A 7,241-nucleotide genomic window follows, 5' to 3' on the forward strand; every position below is an offset into this window, starting at 1 on the left:
AGATTAGGGTGAAACTTAATAAGGGAATCCATAGATTGAGTTAATGCAATTCTAGAGTATTAATTAGAAAGAGATTTCAATTATTTAACCTAGGGTTAGACGTTATTAGTCTCGAGAGAGATAATAATATAACTTAGGGATTTCTACGGATCAAGTCAAATGAATAAATCGTCTGATTCAGAGTCAAATAACAAGTGAAGTCTAGGTGGATTTTTCCTTAGGTATTGTCTCAATCAATCGAATTTTCCCAGAAGTATTTTCCCAAGTTTTCTTTTTGTGCATTCTTAGTTAGTAATTAGTTTAGATAACCAAACCTCTTAATTTTTAGGCTAGATAATAAAACGGAAGTAAATACTAGTACTCGTAGTTCCTTTGGGTTCGACAATCCGGTCTTGCTGAACTATACTACTGTTCCATAGGTACACTTTCCTTAATTGTGATAATAAGTTAGTCTCAAGAATGATTAATTTATAAATCTTTAAAACCTGTTACGAATATCATGCATCAAGTTTTTGGTGCCGTTGCCGGAGAACTAGGATATTAGGAAATGTAACACCCCGAACCCGAGACCATCGCCGGTGTCGGACACGAGGGGTTAACAAGCCAAGTTCACTTGTTTTGCCCATCCATTTGACATTTCCAGTCAGGCTGGAAAACTGCGTCACTATCACCTTAAAAATCATATCTCGAGTTTCAAAACTCGGAAACTGGTTTCATAAATTTTCCCTGAATTTATACTCATATATCCATCCATGGATTTATTTCTAGAATTTTTTGTCGGGCCAATTGGTACAGTTTATTAGTTAAAGTCACCCATGTTACAGGGATCGACTGCTCTGAACTTCGCGCGGTATAACTTGAATATCTCTCTGTACAGGGCTTTAATGCTGGTGCCGTTTGTTTCTAATGAAACTAGACTCAAAATGGAATCTGTACATATAAGGTATGTCTCCTAATTATTTTTGGATAATTTATAGTAAATTTTTAAAGTTGCGACAGGGAACCCAGAAACCGTTCTGGCCCTGTCTCACAATAGTTTTAATATCTCTTAACATGTAACTCCTATGACCATTTCGTTTCTTCCATATGAAAATAGACTCATCAAGGTTCATTTACATAGCTTATTCACTATTTAATTCCATTCCTACGAATTTTGGTGATTTTTCACATTCACATCACTGCAGCTGGCAGCATCTGTTTTTAAGGTGGGTCTTACCTATTTGGTAGTCTCCATGAACCAACTAGTCTTGCCATACATAGGTTCATATATGATCATTTTAACCATGCCAATGGCTGATCATATGACCAACATTCCCATTTCAAGCCATAGCCACATCATGACACCAAATATATACATACAAACCACAATTAGTCTAAGTCGATACTTCACTTTTACGAGCCATTTTCGCATGGCCGTACATATATATACATCACAACATATTCAACCAACAAGGGGTAGTCCTATACATGCCATTTCAAAGTTCAACCAAAATTTATACCAAAATAGAGGCGTGGATAGTGTGGATGACTTCGACTTTATTGATCCCGAATCCGATTGCTATCGGCGAAATCTATAAAAGAGAGCCAAAGTAACGGGTAAGCATGTTTTATGCTTAGTAAGTCTCAAGGAATATAATCAGCTCTAATTACAGCAATACATTCACATAGCCAAATGCATCATTTCATTAATACACATTCTTACTTCACACTTCATCATTATATACTTTCACAAAGTATCAATCAATTCAATAACTGAAATTCATTAGTCGATTGAGCGAATGTTGCTCAAACATGTCGACTTTCCAATGCACATATAACGTACCTTATCCTTTGGGCTTTTCGAGTGTACTAATTGAATTCATTACAGCAACCAACACTCACCTCCAGCCCAAGATTCTTGAATATAACCGGATATAATCACGTGCACAAATGCCTTGGTCTTAGCCGGATAGAATAACTTCATACGAATGCCTTGGTCTTAGCCGGATATAGCCACTAGCACAATTGCCTTGGTCTTAACCGGATATAATTTCCAGCATAATTGTCTTGATTGCTTAGCCGGATATCATTCAATTTCTCATGTACACATACACCAATAATCATTGGACATACATATTTCATTTTAGTTACTAAGGCTCAAACGCAAATATAATCACAAGCATATTCGCCGGGACTTAGCCGGGTAGAATTCAATGCTCATACATACATAATCAATAATCAATACACATCCATACTTTATTTCACATAATTCAAGTAGGGTCACTTCTTGAGGACTTACCTCGGATGTTGTCGAGCGGCTTTTTCGGCTATTCGATCACCTTTTCCTTCCCTTGTCCAATTGTGGCCCTCTTAGCTCTTGAGCTAATTCAAACAAATTCAATTTATTAAAACCTCATTGTGCTTGCTTATGGCGAATATGACAAGGAGTTTAAATGGTCATATGGCCACTCTTTAGCTTGAATACACAATGGTCATGCACATTTTATACTACATCAAGCAATTCAATACAATTTATTTGAGCATCAAGGAAAAGCTAAGGCCTTCAATAGGCTACCCAAGGCCGAATATTCATGTACATGTTGAGGTCAATTTTGCACTTAATACCTCACAAAAACAGCATGCATTTTACTAGTTAATGCTTTGCACATTGTGGCCCAAAACTTATAATATAGCATCAAGCACTTATATGTGTGCTAGGCGAATTGTGCTTGCAATTTCACAAGCATTCTTCCACATCTTCTTCTTTAAACCAATATATTCATCACTTACTTCATAGCCAAAACATCATGTGCAAACATATATATACAATATGAGCATGGCCGAATTTCAAGGTGTCCATAGCCATCCAAAAATACAAAGTTTAACTAACATGCAAGAAGCATGAACCATGCTCATGAATGCATCATGGCCGAATATGACAATCATGCTCCATTCAACTTCAATCATGGTTAAACACAAAAAGAAAACTCAAAATCTTACTCAAGAGTAGAATCTTACTCAAGAGTAGACAATCCATCATTGCATGCATCATCATCAAGCTTCACACTTAGCATGCAATGGCTTTATCACCATAACAACTTTGGCCAAATACCATTTCCATGGCATAACAAGGATTTGAGCCATGGCTAACATGCACATAAAATTAGCAACCAAACCATGCATGAAACTCCCAACACAACCTCATACATACCTTAATCTTGTTGCAAACTTAGCCAAATCTCCTTCTAGATCTCTTCTAAACAAAGGAAATGAAGCAAAAATCCCTTCTTCCTCTTAGTATTTTGGCCAAAAAGGAGAGAGCAAGCATGAACAAATTTTTTGTTTTCTCTTCTTGGTTGCACGACAATGGGGGGATGCTACTCTCACACACATTTTTTTTCTTTTCTCACCCATGCTTAGTTGTTTATTATTTCTAACATCATCCATTAGTAAAACATGTTGGGAACATGTTCCTTGCCCATAACCTTGTCATGGCCGCCACTCCTCCTTAGGAAGGGATTATTTGACATGCAACTCCACCTTTTGTTAACATGTACTAACAAGCCATTTAAAATTAGCCTATCATATTTCACCATGTTTCACTTTGATCCCTATTTAATACTTTCTCATACAAATGGGTAAAATTAGAGAATGAAATTTCCACATATGCATGCACACACATAGTAAGCATAGAATATAACAATTAATTATTTTTATGACTCGGTTTAGTGGTCCGAAACCACATTCCGGCTAGGGTCTATTTTGGGCTGTCACAGGAAAAATTGATTTTTGTTACTTTATCCATTTACTTTATTTGCAATCTAAGTTTTTATTTTTTTTTCTTTTCTAATTTTTCTCTTATTTTCTTCTAACATGTTTTTCTAGTTTAGGACCAGAAGAAACCCGTTAGGGCCAATACTTTTTGATGGTGAGATCGACTGCACAGTTCACAGAAACAGACGAGAAATAAGGTGAAGCCTAAGATACACAGAGGACGAGCAAGAGGACGACACTTCAACCACAACTGAGGAGATGGCTAAAAACCAAGAAAATCCGCTACCTCCTACGATTGCTGCTGATCCAATAAATCAGAATCCTGCTCTGCGCACTATGTATGATTATGCTAAACCTAATTTAACAGGAACTGAGTCAAGTATAGTTAGACCTGCTATTGCTACAAATAATTTAGAACTGAAATCTAACACAGTTCAAATGATACAACAGTTTGTTCAGTTTGATGGTTTGCAGGACGAGGATCCCCTTGGCAAATTTCCTAGAATTTTGTGATACATTTAAAATTAATGGCATTTTTTATGACGCCATTCGCTTTCGATTGTTTCCCTTTTCGTTAAGGAATAAGGCTAAACAACGGTTGAACTCGTTACCGCGAGGGTCAATCACTACTTGGGAACAAATGACCGAAAAGTTTTTATTAAAATATTTTTCGCCAGCTAAAACAGCCAAATTACTTAATGATATCTCCTCTTTTGTGTAGATGGATTTAGAAACATTCTATGATGCATGGGAGAGATACAAGGACCTTTTGCGAAGATGCCCTCACCATGGGTTACCACTCTAGCTACAGGTTCAAACGTTTCACAATGGCCTGAATCCTTCGACTCGGTAGATGATTGATGCAACCGCTGGTGGAACTATCAATAATAAGACACCTGAGGCGGCTTACGAATTTATTGAGGAGATGTCACTGAATAACTATCAGTGGCAAGTTATGAGGACAAAGCCAACAAAAGCAGCCGGTGTTTTCAAACTTGATGCGGTTACAATGCTATCTAACCAAGTAAAACTCTTAAATAAAAAGATTGACAGTTTGTGTGGTTCTACTCAGGTACATCTAGTGATGAGGTGCGATTCAAATGGAGGAGGAGCATGCACAGAATATCAACCCTTCAACCCTAGCATCGAGGAGGAACAACTCCAATAAATGGGTAACAATAACTATAGACCCCAAAATAACCCGTATAGTAACACTTATAATGCAGATTGGAGGAACCATCCCAATTTCTTGTGGGGCAGTCAAGGAAATCAAAGGCCACACATCCTCCGGGTTTTCAATAACCACCTTACCAGCAGGAAAAGAAGCCGAACCTTGAGGAGATTTTAAAAAAATTCATCTCAGTGTCAGAAACTCGTTTTCAGAATACCGAGACAGCACTCAAGAACCAACAAGCGTTGATCCAAGGGCTCAAAACTCAGATAGGTTAGCTCGCTAAATTGATATCTGAACGACCACAAGGTAGCCTGCCGAGTAACACTGAACAAAACACAAAAGAGCACGTGAAAGTAGTTACACTAAGGAGTGGGAATGTGTTAGCTGAATCTGAAAAGAAGCCACCACAAGAAGCTGACAGAAAGGAGGTTGAACCCGAAAACGATGACAATCTAATGCCAAAAGAATATAGACCACCAATCCCATACCCAGTAAAGTTGAAGAAAGACCGCATGGATGAACAATTCGGTAAATTTCTTGAACTTTTTAAACAACTACATATTAACTTTCCTTCTGTTGAAGTTATATCACAGATGCTTACATATGCAAAATCTTTAAAAGAGCTTTTGACAAACAAAAGGAAGTTTGAAGACTTATCTATAGTGGAACTTAATGAAGAGTGCTCAGCCATACTCTAGAATAAACTGCCAACCAAACTGAAAGATCCAGGAATTTTTACTATTCACTGCTTAATTGGTAGTTTGAATGTTGATAAAGCACTAGCTGATTTAGGCGCCAACATTAATTTGATGCCATATAAAATGTTTAAACAAATTGGTCTTGGGGAACCTAAACCCACTAGGATGAGTATTCAACTAGCTGATAGATCTGCTAAATATCCTAGGGGAATTATAGAGGATGTACTTGTAAAAGTAGATAAATTTATATTCCCTGTTGATTTCGTTGTGCTTGACATGGATGAAGATGTTGAGGTGCCTTTAATCTTAGGTCGGCCATTTTTAGCCACTACTAGGGCTGTAATTGATGTGGGTGATGGTAAATTGGTACTTAGAGTAGGTGACGAAGAGATTATTTTTAAAATTTATATGCCATGAGATTTTCTAGAGAATAAGATGACTCATGTTATTTTATCGACTCTATTGATAATGCTACTCAAGATTCTTTTTAAGAAATCATATACAAAGACACGATGGAACTGTGTCTCGCCCAAAGAGATGGGACGGATAATGATTCTGAAATAGGAACTGAGCTAAACTCCAATGAAACTTCCCCAGAACTAGCAGAATATGAAGGAATTAAGGTAAAAGATGAACTTAAGCAAAAACCCTCTATTGACCAACCTCCCAAACTAAAACTTAAACAATTGCCAAATCACTTGGAATATGCATTCCTTGGAAATAATTCCATATTACCGGTAATTATTGCATCCAACTTGCAACCCAAGGAGAAAGAGGAATTACTCCAAGTATTAAGAGAGCAAAAAAAGGCCATAGCTTGGAAAATTTCTGACATTAAAGGGATCAACCCTTCTTTTTGCACCCACAAAATTTTAATGGAAGATGAATACAAACCATGCGTGCAAGCCCAAAGACGACTGAATCCCAACATGAAGGAAGTTGTTAAAGCTGAGGTAATTAAACTCCTAGATGTTCGAATTATTTATCCTATTTCTGACAGTTCTTGGGTGAGTCCAGTGCAGGTTGTTCCTAAGAAAGGAGGCATGGCTGTTGTGGCTAATAAGAAGAATGAATTAATCCTAACAAGGACAGTCACAGGTTGGAGAGTGTGCATTGCTTATAGGAAGCTAAATGATGCCATGAAAAAAGACCACTTTCCCCTTCCATTCATTGACCAAATGTTGGAAAGATTGTCAAGACACATGTACTACTGCTTTTTACATAGACTCTCTGGCTATTTCCAAATCCCAATAGCTTCTGAAGATTAAGAAAAGATGACATTTACATGTCTATACAGTATGTTTGCTTATCGTAGAATGCCTTTTGGATTATGTAATACTCCTGCTACTTTTCAGCGCTGCATGATGGCCATTTTTGACGAACTCGTAGAAAACGTCAGAGACGTATTTATGGATGATTTTTCGATTTTCGGTAACTCTTTCCATCTTTTCCTGAAAAATTTAAAACGAGTGTTAATTAGATGCAAGTAAACAAACCTTGTGCTTAACTGGGAAAAATGTCACTTTATAGTTCAAGAAGGTATTGTGTTAGGACATAAAATTTCTAGTAGAGGGATTGAGGTTGATAAATCTAAAATAGAAACCATTGAAAAAATA

General features: G+C 37.0%; 1 non-coding gene across 1 annotated transcript; it reads right to left on the reverse strand.

The window, feature by feature from the left end:
• Positions 1-4,437: 4,437 nt before the first annotated feature.
• Positions 4,438-4,548, reverse strand: LOC128283277 (small nucleolar RNA R71). The gene has a single exon (XR_008273619.1). It is a non-coding gene; the product is annotated as a small nucleolar RNA R71 (small nucleolar RNA).
• Between the last annotated feature and the right edge of the window lie 2,693 nt (positions 4,549-7,241).

The sequence above is a fragment of the Gossypium arboreum genome, chromosome 10 (genome assembly GCF_025698485.1).
Source record: "Gossypium arboreum isolate Shixiya-1 chromosome 10, ASM2569848v2, whole genome shotgun sequence".
In the NCBI taxonomy this organism is placed as follows: domain Eukaryota; kingdom Viridiplantae; phylum Streptophyta; class Magnoliopsida; order Malvales; family Malvaceae; genus Gossypium; species Gossypium arboreum.